At 25.8% G+C, this 12612-nt stretch overlaps 2 long non-coding RNA genes across 2 annotated transcripts; both read right to left on the reverse strand.

The window, feature by feature from the left end:
• Nucleotides 1-1762: 1762 nt before the first annotated feature.
• LOC107438816 (uncharacterized) lies at nucleotides 1763-3357 on the reverse strand. Its single transcript, XR_006224926.2, has 2 exons — nucleotides 2684-3357; nucleotides 1763-1867 (listed from the first exon to the last, which is right to left on the reverse strand). It is a non-coding gene; the product is annotated as an uncharacterized lncRNA (long non-coding RNA).
• Nucleotides 3358-3367: 10 nt separating this feature from the next.
• On the reverse strand, nucleotides 3368-10424 carry LOC122273214 (uncharacterized). Its single transcript, XR_011637332.1, has 6 exons — nucleotides 8601-10424; nucleotides 8473-8490; nucleotides 7279-7293; nucleotides 6706-6723; nucleotides 4791-4805; nucleotides 3368-3563 (listed from the first exon to the last, which is right to left on the reverse strand). It is a non-coding gene; the product is annotated as an uncharacterized lncRNA (long non-coding RNA).
• Nucleotides 10425-12612: the final 2188 nt, after the last annotated feature.

Raw genomic sequence — 12612 nt, forward strand, 5'->3', positions numbered from 1 at the left:
AGATAACCTTTTTGTACTTGAGTTTAGTGTGAAATACATTTGTCAGTGGTAGCGAAATAAAGTCAAGGTCGTTTTTACAACAAACAAAAAAAAGTGTTTTTAGAACTTGTTAACAAATTTGCAAATTTGGAGCATGACCAATTCTCTACGTGACTTTTAATTTACTGATAAATTATGTATAAGTAGGGTATGAAAAAATTTCTTTTATTTAAATTGATTGAAATATTAGCACACTATCCTTGCTTCCGCTGCAAGAAAATATTTTCTGAAATTTTAGGAAAACATGCTGTGGAATTCTTTTCAAAACTGCACCTATTACCATAATACCAATATTACCATTATACCAATATTACCATTATACCAATATTACATATTACCGCCAGTATTGCATATTAATTTAGCGTCATCTGGGAGTGACTATTTTCAATTGTATTTCTAAACGAATTTTCTATTAACCTTTTACTTTGCTTTGTCATTTACTTTGCTTTTTAGTACATAGCATATTTTATTTTATTTCAATATTATCAATATTATTTAATCATAAGCGTAAATAAAGGTATGGCGTTTTTCATGGTTTCCCAAAATGAATAAGTATCTTTTCTCCATTAACTTTGTTTTTTAGTGAATACGTAATTGTTTATTTCAATTAATACATATTTCCAACATTAATTAAGCGTAATTGCTGTCATTAAAATTATGGTGATATTTTATGATTCTTCCAGATGAATAAATTTCCTTACTCCATTACTTTTGCTTTTTAGTACTTAGCTTACTTCAATATGCGCATATTGCCTAAATTAAGCATTATTGGCGTCTACAATAATATGGGAATATTTTACTTTTCTTCTAAACGAATTATTACCATTTTCCCGTTAATCTTGCTTTTGAATGCATTAGTTTTACGTAATTACTATTAACATATTTTAAAATATTTGACCTACATAAAATTTTAAAAAAACGAGTGGTATAAGATAATTTTAAAAGTATAAATTTTGTGACGTAGACCGCGTGTGCTACCACGTTGTTGTCGCTAATGTTGTTAGTTGAATTTATCAGACACAGCGAATATAAAATACTTAAATACGAGGAATAAATTCTTTTTCTTGATCAGATAGAGCTATAAGCTAGCAAAAATCGTAGACGTTATCTTTAAAATATGAGAAAATGAAGTCGTCTATAGTTAAATATAAAATAAAGGCTAACACTTAACTAATCGGAAAATTCTTTTTTCATTTTTTGCTCATCCTTGTTCAATAAAGACAATTACTTCCTGTGCTTCAAATTCTGTATGCCAAATTTCATTGATTTCGCTTTGATGGTTTAGTGGTCTATAAAGAACACTCTCCCCAGCATACGGACTTTCATTTGGTCTTTATATATAGATGATAAAATTTGATAAATTTAGTAATTTTATCAAGGTATCTATCTTTTAACATGAAATAAGAAACATTCATTTGGTTAAATTTGATTTCACGCTTTGTAAATATTATTAAATTTGTGGTAATGAAAACTAAAATTTTGAAAATGCAGAAAATCGGGTATACCGCTACAATGCAAACGGGAAAATTACCATTTGAATGGATTAAATACCGCATATTTCGTTCTTTAATACCAGAATTATGTTTTTATTTTACCAGAAATCTCATTAACATAGATGTTTTTCCAGAGTTTTTTCGCCATGTGTTTTTTTATATAAATTTTATTTCAGTTAAAACTAGAGTTACAGACCATCAGAAAATTTAATAAGAATGAAATGCAAACATTCAATTATAAAACTTTATTTCCATGCAATTTAATTTAACATTTTGTTTTATCTTTTGTCACAAGCCATCTTGTGTAGGTCCAGTTCCCTGCAATCTGCTTATGCCTAAAATAAGATAATATGCATTGTTATAAATATGATATGCGTTTTAATACATTTCTAATAACGTTGATTTATGTATGAACTTAGATTTATAAACTTTGATAATGACATTTAATGTTGATGACGTCAAAAGCGCGCACATTCAAAACATTTGAAATATCTTCACCTTTATAACAAAAAGTAGGTAATTTCAAGAATGAAATTCTGAATTTATAGTGAATAAATAAGTAAGTAAATTTAAGTAGAAGATGGAAATACTTAGATACAAATGACAAAAATAGAAAATACCAAAGATTAAAATAACAAAACTAAAAAGTAACAAAGATTAAACGAAGAAAAATTTAAAAAAAAATTTAAATACCAACATAGAACTCCTTAAATATCTTGATCCTTATGATTGTGGTAAATGATTTCAAAATTAAAGTAGGAAATAAAAAAATTAACAAATAAATAAGCAAAAAAAAAAAGGATTTTGATAAAAAAAAGACGATACATACACTTTATGAATTCTCTCAAACAATAATTTGTGAATCAGTTGTACGTATTTCTAATTATTTTAAGAAAAAAATTACCAGTTCTTAAAACCATTTCAAACTCTATGTGTTAAGTTTTACTATTAAAAAGTCAATTCTGTTTCCTCAATTTGCTTAGTAAAAACAATTATTATTATTGATTTGAAATTTGTGCATGGCTTTAACACAATATATATTTATATAATTTTATAAACTTTTTTTGTTTTTGGACATAAAAATTAAATTAAGAAAAATATCGTTATATACATTATAAGATGAAGAAAATTAAAAAACAAACATTTTTTACCTTAATTTATTTTCCAAAACCTCTGACAATACCGGCAACTAAAAGAAAAAGTCATTATTTTATTCAAGGAAAAATTTTATTTTAGTTTTATGAAGCGAAATAGATTTATATAAATACAATATATATATATGAGATATATACAATATATACAATATATATACAATATATATATATTATAGAAATTTAAAGTGAAACAAAAAATTTGATTTTTACGCTCAAGGGACAATAGAGGAAGGGGAAGACCTAAAAACAATTAGCACCGCACAATTATAAGTGAATTGGAGGAATGGCAAGTATCTGACCCCAAATAGCGTGAGATGGAAAGCTGTTATAGACGTTGTATGTTCCAATTCAAAGTGAAGAGAAATATGTATGTATACATGATTTTTTTTTAAAAATCTTTATGAATTTTTCGAACTTCTTTAAGATAGAAAATTTTCAAGAAAGTTACAAAACATAAGCATTGAATTAGAGCAAATGCTTAATTACAAATATGTTTAAATAAATCAGAAAATTTTCAACTCATGTAAACTTATTTGCCAAAATCACCGTTTTAAATTTGATGCATCGAATTCAGAATATCAAAGATCTATAATGGGATCCTTATGAAATTAAAAAATATAAATTAATTTCAAGTTTTGTTTCTATCAACTCAAAAGTTCTTTAGCTTATTTGTGATTNTTGATTTAATTATAAAAAAAAGCAAGTCGAATTTGACTAAACTCGCATCTGGTGTAACTCGACTCCCGAGTATTTCTAATTAAAAGCTAACTTAACTTAATTTTTTTTTTAAATGAATAACGTTATTGTATTTTTAACCGAAGTTTTATATTAAGTTTTAGAATATACAAAAATACTTTACTTAATAAGCCATTTCCAACTGAAATATAAAATAAAATGTTAAAGCAATTTGAGTATCAGTTTTATTTCGCAATGTAGCAGGAAATTAACCTAAATAAATTAAACATTAAGTTACTAATTTTCCGTAAATTTTTTTACGAAAAATTATAAATATGAGGCAAACATTAATATAAATTCATCCGCTCAAAAATTAAAATTTCGTTATTTCGTAAATCCATATTAAACGAGAGTACCTTGTTTTATGAAATGTATTTTTTTCTAGTATTTTTAATTGGATTTTTTTAAATATAATAATTGACAAATTTGTTATCATAAAGCATTATTATGTTAATAAAGATGATATATTTAGCGCGAAAAGAAATATTTCAACATTTGGCTTGAGGCATAGAATCCAAAGAACATGTAAATATGAGAAGAATACAATGCGATTTTTGATAAACAGTTGTGGGGATGGATTTGATCTTGTTACAAAGTAGATTTCGTAAGTGTTAAGAAAGATTATTGTTTTCATAATAGTTAAGCGTCTAAAATAATTAATGATTATAAATTTTTAGAGTTGTGTTTCTTTTTCAATGGCTGTTAGCATATCTAAATGTGCTTTTTTCATCCATATTTTACATTCATATTCTTTTTAATTAATATTCCTTTAAGAAAGATAACTATTTTTATAAATTTTTTAAAGAGTTATGTGATTTTTACAGCTAGAGGTATTCAAATATATTTATGCTTGTGTACGTAGGTCAGGTCTGAGAAAAATTTGCTACCTATTGATAGTGTCCTCTGCGGAAGAAGAAGAAGTTTTCACAATAAAACATTGAAAAATATTGCCTCAACTATGAAAGGATTGTTAATTTTTATTTAATCGAATATTAGAATATAAATTTAGAACTCTCAGAAATAAGATAGAGATTAATTATTTTAACCATAACAAATTGGAGTTCAACTATAATTTTAGTTATTTGTTTAAATTTGCAAGCAGATTTTAAATAAATTAAAGCATAATACGAATGTGAAGTTATTTTCAAGAAATGTTATTTAACAGTCAAACTAATTTCTGATGGCGTAAAAAATATTAAAGAAAAATACGAAAAAAATTAATCATCATAAAAAAACTGAATGAAATAACAATTTTTTTTCTTCTTTTAACTAACTAGCTTATCATCATAAAAAGACTTGCTAGATTAAAAGTTTCAGTTTTTATTTTAAATTAGGAAATTTTGTAATTGAATATAGACTCAAAACTTACCGCCATCCACGACATCTAGGAAATAATGTACAATTAACAAGAAGATTTAACAACAACACATAGAAAAGAAGAAACTGCTGAAAATCTGACTATAAGAAATATTTGTTTCCGAAATATTTCTTTCTTATCATGATCACTTCACCCTATGCATTTCCAAAAAAACTAATGATTGCAACCTTAATTATATGAAATTATGACTTTTTCATAGTTACTAACCACTACGGATTATCCATATACTATTTTATTTTTATTTTTAATGTGGTAATGAATCATATAATTTTCTTTTTAATTCTTAGGTTTATAAATTTAATTTAATATGATTTTGTCAACCAATAAATGCAAATAAATTAATGTTATGTACAAGAGTAAGTTATCGAAATTTGAAAAAAAATTAAGCCATGGCAATTGTGAAAAGTTAAATTTACTTACAATTGCATTTTAATTAGCTTAGCTTTTTACTACATTTATATTATCATTTAAACACAAGTATATTTCTGTAATGTTTCGCAATTTATTTTATAATATAGAAGAGGCATATTAAAACCAAATAATTTTTTTAAAAACTGTATTTAGTATTAAAAAAAATAAAAAACTCTGTTGTTTATTTAATCAACTAATAATACATTCTACAGAAGAAATGTATGTTATTCCCATCAAAGAAGCATACATTTTTAATTTAAATATAATCAGTTCTATATTTTGTTAATAAAATTTAACTAATTAAAGAAGTTATAATTTTCAGCATTTAAAACTCTATTGGAATAAAATAAATTTAGTTTTTTTTTACTTATTAATAAAATTGTTATTTTTAATTTTCATGCAAGCATAACACAATTTGTATTTAAAACAACCAGTGTGAAAGTTATAATTAATGAACATTGTTAAAACCATACTCTTGCTACAGTAAACACAATTATTTAAAAAGATTTGATTGCTCCTGAACATGCCATCTATATATCATTTTATATTTTTTTTATTTATGAAAGTACAACTTACTATCAAATGTGTTTATATGCTAAGGGAAATCTGAAAAACTCTATCTGGCTACAAACTATGTATCTTTTTATTTTTTATGTTATTTAAACGACTTAATACTCCTCATGCACCGCAAAGTATAGCATGAGGCTTACAGTTGTAAGTAGAAAACAAAAAGAAGAAAAATTTACAAATTTACATTAAAAACAAAATTCCGCAAGGCCACAAGACTTTCAACTATGTACCTTTGAAATATATATTTTAATGAAACTTCTTCAGGTAACCCACAAGATATTTTTCTAGATACGACATATTTGTCATGCTCTCAGAATTTCTGCGAGACTGTATAGCAAATTTTATAAAGCATTGAAAATAAATATTGCAAAATTAACAAGAAATCATGTTGCTTAATAGAAATGAAAATTCAATATCATGTTATGTTATTTTTAAATATTTTGATGTCAAATTTATTGTTATTCAAAAAAAATCATAAATGATAATTTCCCATGCTTCATAATATTATTATTAGTTGCATTTATATACCAATACAAACAAACTTCGTAGCCGGAACAATAAATTTAAAAATAAAAAAAAAACCTTTTTTTAATTTTTTAAGTATCGTTTTAGAATAAAGCATCATTTGAGTGACTATAAAGGTGAAAAAATTCCATCGAGCTATTTACACGTTATAATATGCTATTACAGAAAGTTTTACTGTCGACTAAATAATAAACGCAATTTTTCTTTATTTTAAATTACATTTCATTTATTGTTCTTAGATTACGTTAGGAAATTCTTTGGAAATAATAAGTATTTTTTTACGTATATATCTATATAAATTATGAACTATTCAGAAGAAGAAAAATTTACTTTTTGAATGAAAAATCATAGTACCAAAATATCATAGCTTCAAGATTTTATAATGCAAAAATATACTTACGGCCAAGTGTGTCAGCAACTGTAAATAATATTAAAATTATTATATTTATTTTATGAATTATAAGAACTTTATGAACTAAATGCGATAAATTATATATCTTGAATTAATATTGGCTATTTTTTAGTAATAAATTATTAATTAAATAATAGTTTTTTATGTAAATATAATTAGTCATTAAGGTAAGATTTAGTCAAATTTTTTTCCAGAGTTCATAATTATTTAATTTTAAATTATTAATAATATAATAATAAAAAAACGAATGTTAACATTTTTGTATTTCAACTTTAAACTTTTTTAAAATTAATTTATTCAGTTATCACAAAATTCTAGGTTCTCAAAATTACTAAGCTTGTGAATTATTATCTTAGCTTGAAAGTGATATTTGCTTGAAACAATATAACCAATAACTAAAGATTCAAGTTCAATTAAACTTATTTTTTTATTTACAGATATTTTGTGTTGTAATCTGGTTTATTTATCAATGTAAACATAATCTAAAATACAATCAATTTCTTTAAATGTGAATAAAATATCGTCAAAATATTCGTAAATAAAACAAAACTTATTTCTCACCTCCTTTTACTGCAGCTGTGAAAAAAATTTTAAAAATCCATTTTTAATATGTACTTTCATGTTCTGTAAGAAGTTGAACTGATTTTGCTTGAATATTTACGTATAAATTATGTAGTAAAAAATGATTTTTAATAAACATTTTATGAAGTATGAAATTTTATGAAGTATGAAATTTTATGAGTATGAAATTTTATACTCGAAATATGAAGGTTGTGCAAGTATAAGCAAGATTATTTAATATTCTAAATGGGTGGGTGTGGCTAAATATTTTTATAACTATTTTAATAGTTAAAATACTAATTTATAGTAAAAAAAGTGAAAGATAGTATGTATTAGTTATGTATCATGTATATATACATATATTACTTATTTGGATTCTTTTCCCTCGAATTAGAGGGATAGAAAAATTTCGGAAAGATGGGATTATAAATTGGAGGACTAGAAAGTCATATGTATTTAGTGTATTTAGTTTGTTTAGTAATAGTTAATAGAAAAATATAAGTATCTAGAGAATAGGCATTTTTTCAGCCGATTTCTGGCCGAAAATCAAATATTGTTTTCTTTTTTATCGCCTTTGGAAAAAAAAAAATTAACCATTTATAAAATTCCATGCTTGGAAACTACTTATAGACGAATATATAAAATTTTCCAAGCTTTTAGCCTTTGAATAGATGAACTTTTTATTTGACTTTATTTTTGTTTTTTACGTTGTTTTTACTTCCTTTATATGAGGTTTTCACACTAAAATCAAATATACACAACTTATTATAATTATTATTTTAATTATGTATGTTGAATGCTAAATGACATTTCAAAAATATTAAAATATATGTTTCTAAGAATAACATGTTGTTATAATAAGTTGTATATATGTATGGTTGCGCAAAATATCACTTCATTCAGCAAAATAGTAATATTTGGCGGCAATTCCGCCAAATTTTTATAATATCAATGGAGTTTTTGTGTTAGATATGCCTTTGCATTCTGTTTACATATATAGAGCATTCTCAGAGAAAACATCGGTTAGTTACTATTTTTTAAATCTTTAGTGTTCGATACCTTTTTTAATCCCTCGTGTTTATTTTTATTTTTGTGCTTTTTTATACAACATTTTCCATGTATTTTGCTTACATTTATGTTTAACAGGGATTTTAAACCTATCCAAATAAGATAAATGTGAAAATAAATACATACTTGTACCAATATTAGCAACTGTAAGAAAGTAATTTCCATAGTAAAGTTAATTAGTTGAACTCAAAAAACTTTGCTTATACTAATTACTAGAGCATATTCCTTTCATGTAAAAAGTGTCGAGTACTTACCACCACCTATAATATCTAAATAAATAGAAATATTTCAACGAGATGAGTCAATGAGGAAAATAGTTTAAAAGTTGTCAAGGGTTTCGAACATACAAAAAATACTACTTTGATTTGTAATTATTTAAGCATGTGAGTTTTTGATCATAAACAATATTTCTGTCATTCTGTTGATGAACTTTTGATTTTTGTTATCTAGACAAATGAGGTACTTTTTCTGAGGCAAATTGAATCAAATGAGGTTAAATATGTAGCAACAACTACTTAAGTTACTTGTAACAACATAAAACAGCTAGTGTTGATGTTATATGTGTTTCATTTAAAAAAAATATGTTTCTTCATATTTAAATGTAGGGTTTCTGCCTCTAATATGTATTTTTAGGGAGCTTTTTAACGAATGAAAAGAACACACACATTAGATGTCACAAGGAAATATTTCATCAAGGTGAAAACAAAGACACTATCAAAATCAGTCAAGGAAAGCCGAATGCAAATAATATCAAAATTCTGTGCATGAAATTTGTAGGTAATTCTAACGGTCGTCTTTCATATCCTTTCTGTTTTCTCCTGCAATCAGACCTGCATTATTGCTTGTTATTCCTGTCTTCCATTACCGTGATGTCTCAGATTTTGAATGCAGTGTTTTTTTTCTCCGAATAGATAATTCTCCCACGAGCATGCTTTTTTTTATTTTTGATCACGATACTTAATATACATATGAAGGTTGATCATGAGGCAATTTATATTATTGTTTACGAGTCAATCAATCTATCAATGAGTTTAATAATTAAATTAATTTATTTTTTTTGTTATAGTAAAAATCATATTTTTATGTAAAAAAAATTACACTACTTTATTAAGCTAAAACTTTTCTAACTAAATACGTGATTTAATTTAAGGTTATCTTTTTTTGAGCATGAAAGGATTTTTATTAGGTTTAAGTAGATATTTTAAACAGGAATAAACGCACAAAAATTTAACAAGAGAAAGTTGCTTAGAGTTAAATATAATAAATATTGGACAATAAATAGTTTTTTTTTCGATCCGGAATGTATATGAGACGTAACCATTACTTACCACCTGTCGAGATAAAAAACCAACTTGCATTATTTATTTGCCAATATATTGCAGTTACATGAATAAATATTGTTATTAAACTAACTCAAACTCACAACAGCTCAACGTGGGCTTAGGGGAATCATGAAGGTTAATGCTCTACAATTTCATGACCAACGACATAATGATGCTAATGTGATCAGCATTATTGCATAACAGCAGTCATAACACTCGAAAAAATTCCTGATCAAGTCGTGGTAAAAAGTACCGACAATTAAGGACCAGTCTTTTTTACTGTAAAATCCATTCTTACCGGTACATGTTACGATTCACCGTAATTTTCACACTAAAATAATTAAAGTATAAAATTTTACAGAAAAAAGGGAGCAATGCGAAAATTGATTTATTTAAATTTGACCCATTCGTATTCCGAAATGTTTTGCTGCGTACTTTTTAGACCCAACGGTTAGGCTTTAAGCCGGCACCGGAGATAGAAGTTTTTCATAATGATGGTATGAAGTTGGTGAAGAAATGGTTTATTAATAAATATATAACATCAGACCAGTTGATAAGATTATTATTAATATTATTTTATTTATTTATTACTTCTTGCGTGAGTTAAGATCTGACGAATTTTTGTTTCACGTATCAGTTTTTCATTTTCACTATACTTATTAACATAAACTAATATTATTTCAATGGCACAAATAAATGAATGTCAGTCTGTGTCCTTTGTAGACTCCTAACTAAGTCATTGGACCGAAAGCGATAAAATTTGGCAGACAGATAGTTCGAAGTACGAGAATCAGTGTCAATATTAGACCATTCGACGGCACCTGTTTCAAGATGCTGGATAAGCGTAAAACGATATAAAATTTTCTGATAGGTTAAGCGTTAACCATTGTTTTAAATTTAACTAACCACGGTGCAATTTTTTAAATATTTTAAAGTCATCATCATCATATTTGCTAGCAGTCATCAGGGATATTCGATAGCTTATAGCACTATTTCTTAAAAAACTTTTATTACATGTATTTTAATATTCAATTAGTTTTTATTCGCTTTAAAGTATACATTTAATGAAAAACATTAACGTTTGAATTTTCGCGGACTACGTCACCAAATTAATATTTTAAAATTTATGTATAAAAATTTATATATTTATATAATACCTTTTTATAACTTAAAATCAAAGATAGTTAAAATTCAAAAAGGAAATAGATACTCATTCAAAGGCAAAATAAATGGTGGAAGGAAAGCCACTTATTCCTTTAAAAAACCCATGAAAAATTGCCACACTATTATTGACGACAATGATGATTAATTAATGTTGCTAAATTAAAATAAAAAAATATGACCAAAAATATAAGTTAATGGAACAAAGATGCGTATTAGCTTCGGGGCTATTATTCGCTATATTATTGATATGAATGCCTAATTATTATAAGTAATATGTATTATAGCAAATATAGGAGTTATACAATCCGTAACAAGTATACTAAAGTGTGTATAAAGTATTTTATTAATATATTTGGTTATAATTAAAACTACACCAATACAAACAACAATCAATACTGTGGATATAAGTGTCTGATAAGATCCCTTGAAAGGAATGTGTACCACAGAAAATTACTTGATAGTTATAGTTACTCAAATTTTGACTAGCTTGAGTTGGCCACGAGCAATATCATCACGCCAAGAGATGTTAAATACAGTAAATCCCTATTGGTGTGAAATGAATCACAACAAAACTTGCTTTTCTTAATGTAAGAAACGTAAAGCCTCCGGGAAGGGTTAAAAATAATACTGAAGTAAAAAGTTCAATTATTTTATCTTTATTGATTGAAGACCTGAGTGGAAAAACCAAGAAAGTGACGTTTTCAGAGTCATAATCATAAAGAACCAGGAAATTGAACTCAAAAACGAAATGTATTAAAAACGATGATTTTTCCCTAATTTACATTATCGACATTGCAAAAATTCAGGATAAAATTATTCTACTTAATTAATAAATTTATTTTTCCTTAAAATCTATTTCTACAGTAATGCTTAATGGAACTTAAAATCGAATATACCATATTTTTTACAGTAATATTTGCTGAAAAATCCCTGAATCACTGTAATTAAATAAATACGGTAAAATGTGGTATAGTAGAATGGATTTTACTGATACTGACCTCAAGGAGTCATTTTTTTTATCCCTAATTTGATCCGAAATTTTTTTACAGTGTAACCTAAACATGAAGGCCATGGATGTTTTTTAAATAATCCAGTTTTGACGCAATCATGCTATTTTAAAGACTTATAACAGACTCCTATTTCTTTGTGGTATAATGTAAGGTTCAAAGAAAAAAGTACGTTATATATAAAGTACCCAACAAGCACACAACTTTTGGGCTAGTGAAGGGACAATGCCGGCTCACCTAAAGTGCCATTACGGCGGGCTTTTCATTGCCGTATCGGTTCCGTTAATAAAGTGAAATCTGGGCCAGAATGAGGGCCAGTGCATGGCATTTCAGGCAAACTTCTGGCAATCGTTGAAGGACCGGGACTATTTNCTTACTGGGTATGTATATATAATAAAATTTTCACTGTGATACATATTACGAATTACAACATGTTAAATAAATAAAGCAATGTATTTATGGGAAAAATTCTTCATATTTATCAAAATGTTGCAATAGAAAATATTTATCGCAAAAGACAATTTTTCTGTACAATTTACTCGTAAAAGCCTGTATCGCTAATAGCATAGGCAATAGAATAAGATTTTTTGCGAATTACTTAAAATGATCTTTCGCACAACAATAATCAAGGGCTTTTAATTGAAATTACATTTTAACCCATATTTGTTTAAAAACCAGAGTAGATCAGAAAATTTCACTGCTACCTTTTTTTCAACTGATTTAATATAACAAAAAGCTCCAGGATTCGCCCATGATGGAAAAAAGTTCTTTCT

This window comes from Parasteatoda tepidariorum, chromosome 7 (assembly GCF_043381705.1).
Source record: "Parasteatoda tepidariorum isolate YZ-2023 chromosome 7, CAS_Ptep_4.0, whole genome shotgun sequence".
In the NCBI taxonomy this organism is placed as follows: Eukaryota; Metazoa; Arthropoda; class Arachnida; order Araneae; family Theridiidae; genus Parasteatoda; species Parasteatoda tepidariorum.